General features: G+C 42.2%; 1 protein-coding gene across 2 annotated transcripts in view; it reads right to left on the reverse strand.

The window, feature by feature from the left end:
- LOC137527678 (semaphorin-3F-like) overlaps positions 1-10,804 on the reverse strand; it is a 224,494-nt gene that overhangs the window by 178,061 nt on the left and 35,629 nt on the right. Inside the window, exon 1 of one of the 2 annotated variants that reach the window (XM_068248414.1) lies at positions 237-1,222. The exons of the other annotated variant lie outside the window; for it this stretch is intronic. The gene's annotated coding sequence lies outside the window, so the exon portion shown is untranslated. Of the gene's footprint in view, positions 1-236; positions 1,223-10,804 lie in introns of those variants that run through there. 2 annotated transcript variants of the gene reach the window in all.

Here is a 10,804-nt window from a genome sequence, read left to right on the forward strand (position 1 = left end):
GAATACAGAGCAGGAACTTTTCTGCATGTAATAGGATGTTTCAAGTGGCCTGAAGCTCCTTAACTGTTCGCTTCGTTAAAATCATCCCCACAAAAAACAGAAAGAAAGAAAAAAAATTCTATGTGGGAAGAGCCTAAGCTAGCTGAAAGTTCTGAACTCATACCACGAAAAAAAAGTATTAAAAAAAGAAAGTCTTCATAATGAAGAATGGAATAAACAGGTAATCTGGCACTTACCTTTGTGGGCTTGCAAACAAAGGTATGAAAAAAGGAAGAGGAGGAGGATATTTCCAATCAGCTGATGTGACTTTGTACCATCTCGATCCCTGCATTACGGGTACGATGCATGATCACTGCAGGCAGCATGCGAGCTGTCAGATTAACCCCTCGACAGCTGGAGAGCAGCAGGTGAACACAGTGATATACAGACAGCCGAGAGAGAAGTCGATCTATCCTTTTTCACACTGTAAAGTTGGAGTGAAGTTAGGTGAAGCCAGGCCAGGTAGATGTGGGAGGGTTAGATGGACCGACACAATGCAGGTGGCTGCAGTTCCAAGTTTCCAGGCAGCCAATCCCTTTTTCCCCTGAACGGTTCTCAGAGTGTGGAAGCAGAATGCATATCAGAAAGGGGACAATGACGGGCACAGCACAGTTTCACAAAGTGCCTCTGTGCTTGTGTGTCTGCCTTTGTAGCGCAAAGTGTGACTGAACGAGGCTCCACTGTGACAGGACCTGACAGCTCCACTTTCAATTCTGTGTCTGAGAGGGAAAGGGGGAGAGAAACACTGGAGACTGGAGGAGGGAGAAAGAAAGAGAAGACAGAAGTGTTGGGGGGGTGAGGGGGGGGGGGGGGGTTTAAAGAGAGCAAATAAGAGTAGGCATAGAGGGAGGGACTACACAGCTAGAGGTATGAGGGAGGGGAGAACATTAAAGGCAAGGCAAAAGGGCTGAAGCAAACTACCTGATCCTTAATCGCAAGAGGGAGAGAGCGCAAGAAGAATCCGAATGAGACAAGGAGGTTTTTCTGGTTGATAGGGAGCTGCAGCTAAACCCAAACACCTGAGAGGCAACACAGAGAGCTAACAAGCAAAGACGAGAGAGTTAAGGAGGGGTAATAGAGAAGGCTGAGTTTATGAGGGTGGAGAGAGCAGCACAAGTGGGAAGGAGGACACAGGAATACCTGGACGGAGAGAAGAAGAAGGGGAGAGCTGGAGACAGAGAATTGCAGACAACTGGGCCACGGCTCTGTAAAGACTTCCAAGTGCCACTACAAAGCAATTAACCTCTGACCAGCCCACATCCCACACAGGAATAACTTGGCACAAAAACGGCTTCAGTAAATGACAGCGAGTGTTTGCTGTGCCAGTGCCCTCTCTACAGATAAAAACAGACCAGACCATGAAAGTGGCACTTGCGCCTATCCACCACGACCAATTAAAAGGGAATGCATGTGGATTTACTTTTGTTTTATTTTTAAAGTTTTTTTTAAAAACTTTTAAACTATTCATTTTTTTAATCTTCAAAATATATATATATAGAAAGAGTTGTGGCCACACAGAAGAGATTGAGGCTCACCCTTCGATAATGTAATGCTGTGGCTGTAAGGAGCCTCTCGAAATCCTCGTAATGCTGGGCATACACAGCTCGATTTTGCCGCTCCATTCCGTGCCCGATTAATTTCCGCGCTCAATTCTGCAGGCGATTCTCCTGCTGTTTTTCCTATCTTTTCCCATTGTCCTCCATGCAAAATCGAGCACAGAAACGATCAGGCGGGAGATCGGACATGTCGGAAATTATCTAGCAAGCTATCTAAATGGCTCAGAAACGAGCCGTGTATTCCCAGCATTAGATCATGAAAAGACCCCCATAAAAATAGCTTGGGACCCACCTGCAAAGAGAAAATATTGGCTAAATGATGGGGTGATTGTCTCAATCCTTCCCAACCTACACTTAGTCAGTAAGATAGACAGTATAAAAACACCATATAAAAAAAGCACACCTTGCGGGACCAGGTGGAAAAGATGCTTATACAGTATTTAGGGAGCCCCAGCCTGTCAAATCTAGAGTCATTAATAACTGGCCTTTTCCTTCCTCTCTTTTCTTTGTTCCTTCTCACTCGTTTGTTTCTTTCTTGCTTGTCTTTTTAATGGTTGACCTTTATAGACCCACCACTGATCCAGATGCCATATTATGGGGTTTGCCTATGCACTACCGTATATCATGCTGAGTAGCAGGTGCAATTTACAGTTGTTGTCTGCTTTTATTTATTTATTTTTTAGCAAGATTCTAACAAAACATTCTAGGATTAGTAATAAGGGGGCACACGATACAATTTTGTATATTTCTATTCAATTTGAGAATTACAATCAATGACTAACGCATGTGTGTTAAATTGTTGGGCAATTATGAAAAAAATAAAAATGAAAAATTTGCTTCGGTCTATAAATCAAGAAATTGGCAATCTATCCTACACCATTTAACTTTCATAAAAAATGATTTAAAAAAAAATCAGCCACCCCTGATCGACTTACAGTATATTGATAAAAATGGGAAATTCGATCAGATTTCTAAATTGAATTAAAAAATAGATTTTTCTGTACAACCAATCGCTTTTATTAAACTGCTGTAAAATTTAAACTTTTTATTTATTATATTTTTTATTTAAGGTGCCCATTAACATGACCCTTTTTAGTGAACAATCATTTTTTTCGATCAGATTATATTGAACAGTGAAACTGGTGGGTCTAATCGGGTCAGAACAATTGAGCTATCAATCTTCTCATTAAAAAATGGATTGATCGGTATGGTGGATTTTTCATACATATGATCGCAACTGGTTTCGATATCGGGAATAGTTTGGATCCCTCAATACTGTGGATCAATTAAAGACAAACTTTTCTTTCTAGCTGACGGTTAACATTATCCTGAGCCGAAGCACACAATCAAAATCCCATATATACCTTAAGTGAGGGAAGCCTCAGGATCCTACTGAGGCTTCCTTTGTTGATCTAAAGCCCCTCGTTGTTGAGCGCGGCCCCTCTCCACGTTGGGGTCGCGAAACTCTTCTTCCTGATTTAAGGCTGTGCAGTAGCCACGTTGTTGAGCGCGGCCCCTCCCCCCTCGTTGGGGCCGTGTAGCTCTTATTTCTAATGCAGGGCCGCGCAGTAGCCACGTGAGCTTGCCCACACGTGCAGTGCCACGGAGTTCTCTTTAGGCAAGTATCTGATCTAGCTGATCTAGCTTTGGCTCGGGTACTCTTCAACCTTATTTGTTTGTAGCGCCATATGTCATTGTTATTTATCTGATCTACACATATGTTCCCTCCTGTCCTACTTTTCTCTTTAAAGGGATACTGTAGGGGGGTCAGGGGAAAATGAGTTGAACTTACCCGGGGCTTCTAATGGTCCCCCGCAGACATCCTGTGTTGGCGCAGCCACTCACCGATGCTCCGGCCCCGCCTCCGGTTCACTTCTGGAATTTCAGACTTTAAAGTCTGAAAACCACTGTGCCTGCGTTGCCGTGTCCTCGATCCCGCTGATGTCATCAAGAGCGCACAGCACAGGCCCAGTATGGTCTGTGTCTGCGAAGTACACTCCTGGTGACATCAGCGGGATCGGGGACACGGCAACGCAGGCGCAGTGGTTTTCTGACTTTAAAGTCAGAAATTCCAGAAGTGAACTGGAGGCGGGGCCAGAGCATCGGTGAGTGGCTGAGCCAACACAAGATGTCTGCGGGGGACCATTAGAAGCCCCGGGTAAGTTCAGCTCATTTTCCCCCGACCCCCCTACAGTATCCCTTTAAATACAAAAAAATAAATAAAAATTATACACTTAAATTATAACTCACAAATTAGATTTTGATATTTATTTTGGCTGCCACCTGCTGGTTTGGCAAGCTGTTTAAAGGTCCATGTAGAAATTCAGTAATTGTTGCCCGAAACAATTGTTGACAGTTGATCCAGGTGACAGTTTTAGGAATGATCACTGTACAGATAAGCTGATTGAAAACAAACAGGAGCTTGATCTGTTCTGCGGAGAAAGGAGGGGAGTGACATGTAGAGGATGACCAGAAAGTGCCGAACAACAGCAGTTATTCACGTTGGTCATTTAGTGATCTGGCATGGTGGATCACTAAACTTTGTGATGGGACACCTGTATGATGCTAGACTTTTACCCAAGATGATCACGATACATCTTCTCAACCAAAGAAAGTCAAACCTAACATCTATACTCAGCTTTAGTAAAATAAATGCTTCATCTTACCAGATTGCAGCAAAGACTACAAAAATAGTTAGCCAAGTATTATTCAGCTTGGCAGACCAATGAAGGGAAGCCCAAGAATATTGGGATTGGGGTAGAAAAAAAAAAGGACACATTTTAGAAGATACCTGTGGGCTAACTTTGGGGGGTTATTTTGGATAGTTAAAAAAATAGCTGGAGCTGCTTGTGATTTTTATTGTTGTCTGTGTTCCCAACTAGGAGGAGTTCACAATTCCCCTATCATAACAGGCACCTCTTTACTGCCTGCTAACCACAGCCACCAATCACTCAGATCTCAGCCCAGAGAGCAGCTGATTGTTGAGGCAGCCTCCACATTCATCTTTAGCTAACCTGCTCCTGCTATAGTTTCAGGCAATTGCAATCCTGACCAGGTTCTTTAACCACTTAAGCCTGAAGGGTTTTTTTTTTTTTTTTTTTTGCATCTGAGCAACTTTCACCTCCCATTCATTTGCCAATAACTTTATCACTACTCATCACAATGAATTGAGCTATATCTTGTATTTTCTGCCACCAATTAGGCTTTCTTTGGGTGGTATATTTTGCTGAGAATTAATTTATTCTAAATCCATTTTAACAGGAATATTAAGAAAGAAATGGAAAAAAATTCATTATTTCTCAGCTTTCGGCCATTATAGTTTGAAATTAATACATGCTACCGTAGTTAAAACCCATGTATTTTATTTGCCCATTTGCCCCACTTATTACACCATTTAAATTATGTCTCTATCACAATGTATGGCGCCGAAATTTTACTTGGAAATAAAGGTGCATTTTTTCAATTTGCGTCCATCACTATTTACAAGCTCATAATTTAAAAAATTATATTAATATACTTATTTGACATGCATATTTAAAAAGTCCAGACCCTTAGGTAACTATTTATGTTTTGTTTTTTTAATTATTATTATTGTAATTTTTTTTTTTTATTAAAAATGTTATTTGGGTATTTTTTGATGTGGGAGGGAAACAGCTAATTTTACATTTTAAAAATGTATTAATTTAATAGAAAGTGGTTGTGGGTGTAGTTTTACTATTTGGCCACAGTCAAAAAGTCCTGGGAGCGACCGATCTCGCTCCCAGGTAGAAGAATGAAGACGGGGGACTTTTTGAGCTCAGAAAAACCGCAGCGTCTGAAGAGACGCTGTCGGCTTTTCTGCGGGGGGCTTCGATCAGTGAAAGGGATCTATAATCCCTTTCATTGATCGCTGGGCTAACGGCCAGAAGCGGGTGCGTGCACGGGGGGGGCGCCGCGGGAGTGCGCGCAGCCCGACTGGACGAGAATGTTCGTCCAGTTGGGCTTATGTGGTTAAAGAAAAATATATTTGATATCAATTAATAAAGTGCTGTAGCTTAAAATATTTCACTACTAAGGTTGTTTTCACAGTTCAGCACAGCTCTGATTAATTTTCCAATAACTTTATCACTACTTATCACACCTAAATGATCTATATATTGTTTTTTTTACAGGACAAATTAGGCTTTTTTTTTTTTTCTTAGTAATTACCTCATTTTCTATGCATTTTAAAGGAAATAAGGAAAAAATACACTATTTATCCATTTTCGTCCATTCTAGATTTAATGTAAACAGTTCTATTGTACATTAAACCTGCAGTGGTTTGCAAAAGTATTCGGCTCCCTTGACGGTTTCCACCTTTTGTCATATTACTGCCACAAACATGAATCAATTTTATTGGAATTCCACGTGAAAGACCAATACAAAGTGGTGTACACGTGAGAAGTGGAACGAAAATCATACAGGATTCCAAACATTTAAAAAAAAAACTGCAAAGTGGGGTTTGCGTAATTATTCAGCCCCCTGAGTCAATACTTTGTAGAACCACCTTTTGCTGCAATTACAGCTGCCAGTCTTTTAGGGTATGTTTCTACCAGCTTTGCAAATCTAGAGACTGAAATCCTTGCCTATTCTTCTTTGCAAAAACAGCTCCAGCTCAGTCAGATTAGATGGACAGCATTTGTGAACAGCAGTTTTCAGATATTGCCACAGATTCTCGATTGGATTTAGATCTGGACTTTGACTGGGCCATTCTAACACATGGATATGTTTTGTTTTAAACCATTCCATTGTTGCCCTGGCTTTATGTTTAGGGTTGTTGTCCTGCTGGAAGATGAACCTCCGCCCCAGTCTCAAGTCTTTTGCAGACTCCAAGAGGTTTTCTTCCAAGATTGCCCTGTATTTGGCTCCATCCATCTTCCCATCAACTCTGACCAGCTTCCCTGTCCCTGCTGAAGAGAAGCACCCCCAGAGCATGATGCTCCCACCACCATATTTCACAGTGGGGATGGTGTGTTCAGAGTGATGTGCAGTGTTAGTTTTCCGTCACACATAGCGTTTTGCATTTTGGCCAAAAAGATCCATTTTGGTCTCATCTGACCAGAGCACCTTCTTCCACATGTTTGCTGTGTCCCCACATGGCTTGTGGCAAACTGCAAATGGGACTTCTTATGCTTTTCTGTTAACAATGGCTTTCTTCTTGCCACTCTTCCATAAAGGCCAACTTTGTGCAGTGCACGACTAATAGTTGTCCTATGGACAGTCTCCCACCTGAGCTGTAGATCTCTGCAGCACATCCAGAGTCACTATGGGCCTCTTGACTGCATTTCTGTTCAGCGGTCTCCTTGTTCGGCCTGTGAGTTTAGGTGGACGGCCTTGTCTTGGTAGGTTTACAATTGTGCCATACTCCTTCCATTTCTGAATGATCGCTTGAACGGTGCTTTGGAAATCTTTTTGTAGCCTAATCCTGCTTTAAATTTCTCAATAACTTTATCCCTGACCTGTCTGGTGTGTTCTTTGGACTTCATGGTGTTGTTGCTCCCAATATTCTCTTAGACAACCTCTGAGGCCATCACAGAGCAGCTGTATTTGTACTGACATTAGATTACACAAAGGTGCACTCTATTTAGTCATTAGCACTCATCAGGCGATGTCTATAGGCAACTGACTGCACTCAGACCAAAGGGGGCTGAATAATTACGCACACCCCACTTTGCAGTTATTTATTTGTAAAAAATGTTTGGAATCATGTATCATGTAAATGTTTGTGGCAGTAATATGACAAAATGTGGAAAACTTCAATACTGTATACTTTTGCAAACCACTGTAAATATTTTATTTGTCTATCTCTCCTGTTTATACAAAAACATCATTTAAAGTGTACCTGAGATGGGGCAAAATAAAGAATTTCTACATACCTGGGGCTTCCTCCAGCCCCTTCTGGCCTAATCGCTCCTATGCTGCCGTCCTCCGCTGCCTGCAGCCTCCGCAACTGGGCCCGGTAAGTCATCCAGTCAGGGCCAGTCGGCGCAGTCTCGCCATATGCGCTCCCTCATTCTGTTCCCATGGCGTGAGAGAGGCGGGAGTGTGCATGGGGCAGGGCCACACATGCATTGTATGCCCCGGACTGGAGGACTTTCCGAGGCAATTTGCGGAGGCTGCAGGCAGCGGAGGATGGCAGTGAGGGAGCAGTCAGGCCCGGAGGGAGCTGGAGGAAGCCCCAGGTATGTAGAAATGTTTTATTTCATCCCATTTCAGGTTTACTTTAAGGTCATCATGTATCAGGCAAAGACTGTATACTTTAATCACTGCTGCCTCTCCCTTCTCCTGCAATGTTTATTTTACATGTTTACTTTCTAGTCCTGCCCTTGATCCTAGGGGTGCAGCCATTCCTTTTAAACTCTGTAGCAGTTTTTATCAGCTCAGAGATAAATAAATGAACAGTGTTATCTAGGATTTGTAGAGAGGTGAGTGCAGTGACTTATTTTAATGTCCTCTGGTAGGAAGTGGGTTTTACAGATAACAACATGCTTTACCACTGAGCATTTGCATGGGTCTAGAGAGTCTTGACAAAGGGGGAGACCCCAAAACCCACTGATGTAGGGGGGCAATTTCCTTTTAAACAATACCAGTTTCCTGGCAGCCCTGCTAATGTATTTGGTAGCTGTAGTGTCTGAATAACATCAGAAACAAGCATGCAGCTAATCTCATCAGATCTGACAATAGTGTCAGAAACATCTGATCTGCATATGGTTGTTCAGGGTCTATGGCTAAAATTATTAGGGGAAGAGGACCAGCAGGATAGCCAGGCAACTGGTATTGCTTAACAGGAAATAAATATGTCAGCCTCCATATTCCTGTGACTTCAGTTGTTTTTAACACCTAAGGCAGGGGACACATCTGTCCCAGCAATAAAAAGGGCAGTTTTTGTTTTTTTCAGAGCTCTGACATCGCATTTTTGCTCAAGATTTCCATGTGTGATTTTTCATTTTGTGGCAAAATACAATAGAATTACAAACGTGTGTTTATGGCCATCTTGCATTTTTAGCCCTTTTTTTATATATATCTTGTATGTTTGTATATGGTTTTGTAATGATTTATACATTTTGATAAATATATAAAAGTAGTTTCATTGATTCGGACTCCTCCATCCATGCTTATCCTAAGATTTATATGTGTGATATGTGGGAAAAATGCTAAAGAAATGTGTACATTGACCGTGGGCAAACTCAAAATAGCTCAGTTTCCCAAGCGCCCGTTGACTTTTATTATGAGTGTGGCGGTGTGCGTTTTTCTGTACGTGGCAAAGCTCCCGCTATTCTAATGAGTGTGCTCCTGACGGTCTCTAGCAGTGCCCACCAGCATCTAGACTTCCCTTCCCAGCTCTTGAATTAATTAATGCAACATTTCCATGTATTGCTTTGTCCTCTGGCTTCGCTGCAGAACAGTATGTGAGGTACATGACCATGTCAAGAAAGATTGGGCAACACAGGTTGAATGGCACAGGAAATCTCACTTTATTACATACAAAGGAGCCATGGACAAGGAAGTTGTTCAATTTTATGGTATTATTTTATCTCTGCGCGGCCCCAGGCCTGAAACCGTGCAACTTTTTGAACAGTCTCCCTGTGTGCCCATGAAAAGCCTCATTACATATTCTGTTCTTCGCATGTTCTCGTGACCTTGGCGTGCCCTTTCTGCTTTGTTTTGCCAATCCTCTGCTCTGTTGACTACTCCATTTATATACAGAGCAGGTACGTAGCTGGCAGCGCTAACTCCCCCCCACCCCAACCCTCTTCATCTGAACTCCCTACTGTGCGTAGCAGATTTCTATACCATAGCTTCATCCATAATCTAGACGTATCAAGGGCAATGGCAGTGCAGGCCTCGCTACCCTTTACCCCTGGCATTAACAAGAGAATGCTCTTTGCTGGAAGCTGTAGCCTATTTTCTGCCTCAGTGGGACACAGAGACATGGTAAATAACTGGACACAGAGCATAGCAACCGGCATAGATAGCAATGTACTTAATGACACTGGATTCCATATAATTACAAAAACCATTAGCACAAAGATCACCTTCTTAAGCCCCCCCTCTATTTTGTCAATTGAGAATGTTCTCAATTCCCCCTGGCGGTGCGAAAGGTTAATACAGATGGGCAAAGGCCCTCGATTGACAAAACCAAGTTCGTTCTGGTGATTCTCAGCAGTGCAAATCATAAGGACACAAAAGATGGAGTGACAATGGACAACCTGGGAGAGCGCAGGTCTCTAGACAAGGAGCACTGTGGCTGGCAAGAGGTCAGAGCATAGCGCATTACATAGAAACAGCTCCAAACAGACCAGTCCCCCTCCCAAAGGAATTCTAAACTCACAGCTTATCAGAAGCCTCTATGGGATGGAGACCAGAACACAGAAACCAGAGTGACAACATAACAGACTAGGGGATATAGAGCCATCCCTGGGGGAAGCTAATGCAACAAGAAATAGCCTGGCTAGGCTCTGGTATCCCTTGGATATAGACCCTATTACACCTGCCATGCACAGCATGACTACGTGACTGTCATCAAGTTATAGAAAGCAGAAACTGCTTAACATTCATTCAGTAACAATATCAAGAGCTTTGTTGTATCGTAACCAATTGGAGCTAATCATTGTTTAATTAGGCAGATTAAAGGAAAATAAAGACTTACATGATACCTTTTAATGGCTATGTAGATTACAGTGGTAACAGTAAATTCGGGCGCCTGAGGCTAGTGGACAAATCGGGCGCCGCCATTCACTCCTATAATAAATATCGTTTAATGGGCGCCCGATAGGAAAAAAGGGCGCCGGAGAAAAATAACGTTTTAAAAGCGGCGCCCGGAGACTTAATGTTTTATTACTGCTTCTCATGATTACACATTATTTAATGATTTATACATTTTTAAATATTATTTTTAAACGAAAAACAGTACAATATTTTTTTTCAAACATTATTTTTAAACGAAAAACAGTACATTTTTTTTTTTTTTTTTAACATTATTTTTAACCACTTCGTCCACAGGTCAGTAGATATACGTCCTCTGGGACTTCATCTAAGCCACAGGTCAGTAGATATACGTCTTGTAGCAGAAGCAGTGCTGTGCAGGATTGGGCTTGCTCCTGTGCACATTTCTGGCACTATCTGATGCAGCACTAATTGGTGAATGGGAATATAAGTTTCCTGAGCTAATGAGATTGATTTTTACTATG

Source organism: Hyperolius riggenbachi, chromosome 8, assembly GCF_040937935.1.
Source record: "Hyperolius riggenbachi isolate aHypRig1 chromosome 8, aHypRig1.pri, whole genome shotgun sequence".
NCBI classification, from domain to species: domain Eukaryota; kingdom Metazoa; phylum Chordata; class Amphibia; order Anura; family Hyperoliidae; genus Hyperolius; species Hyperolius riggenbachi.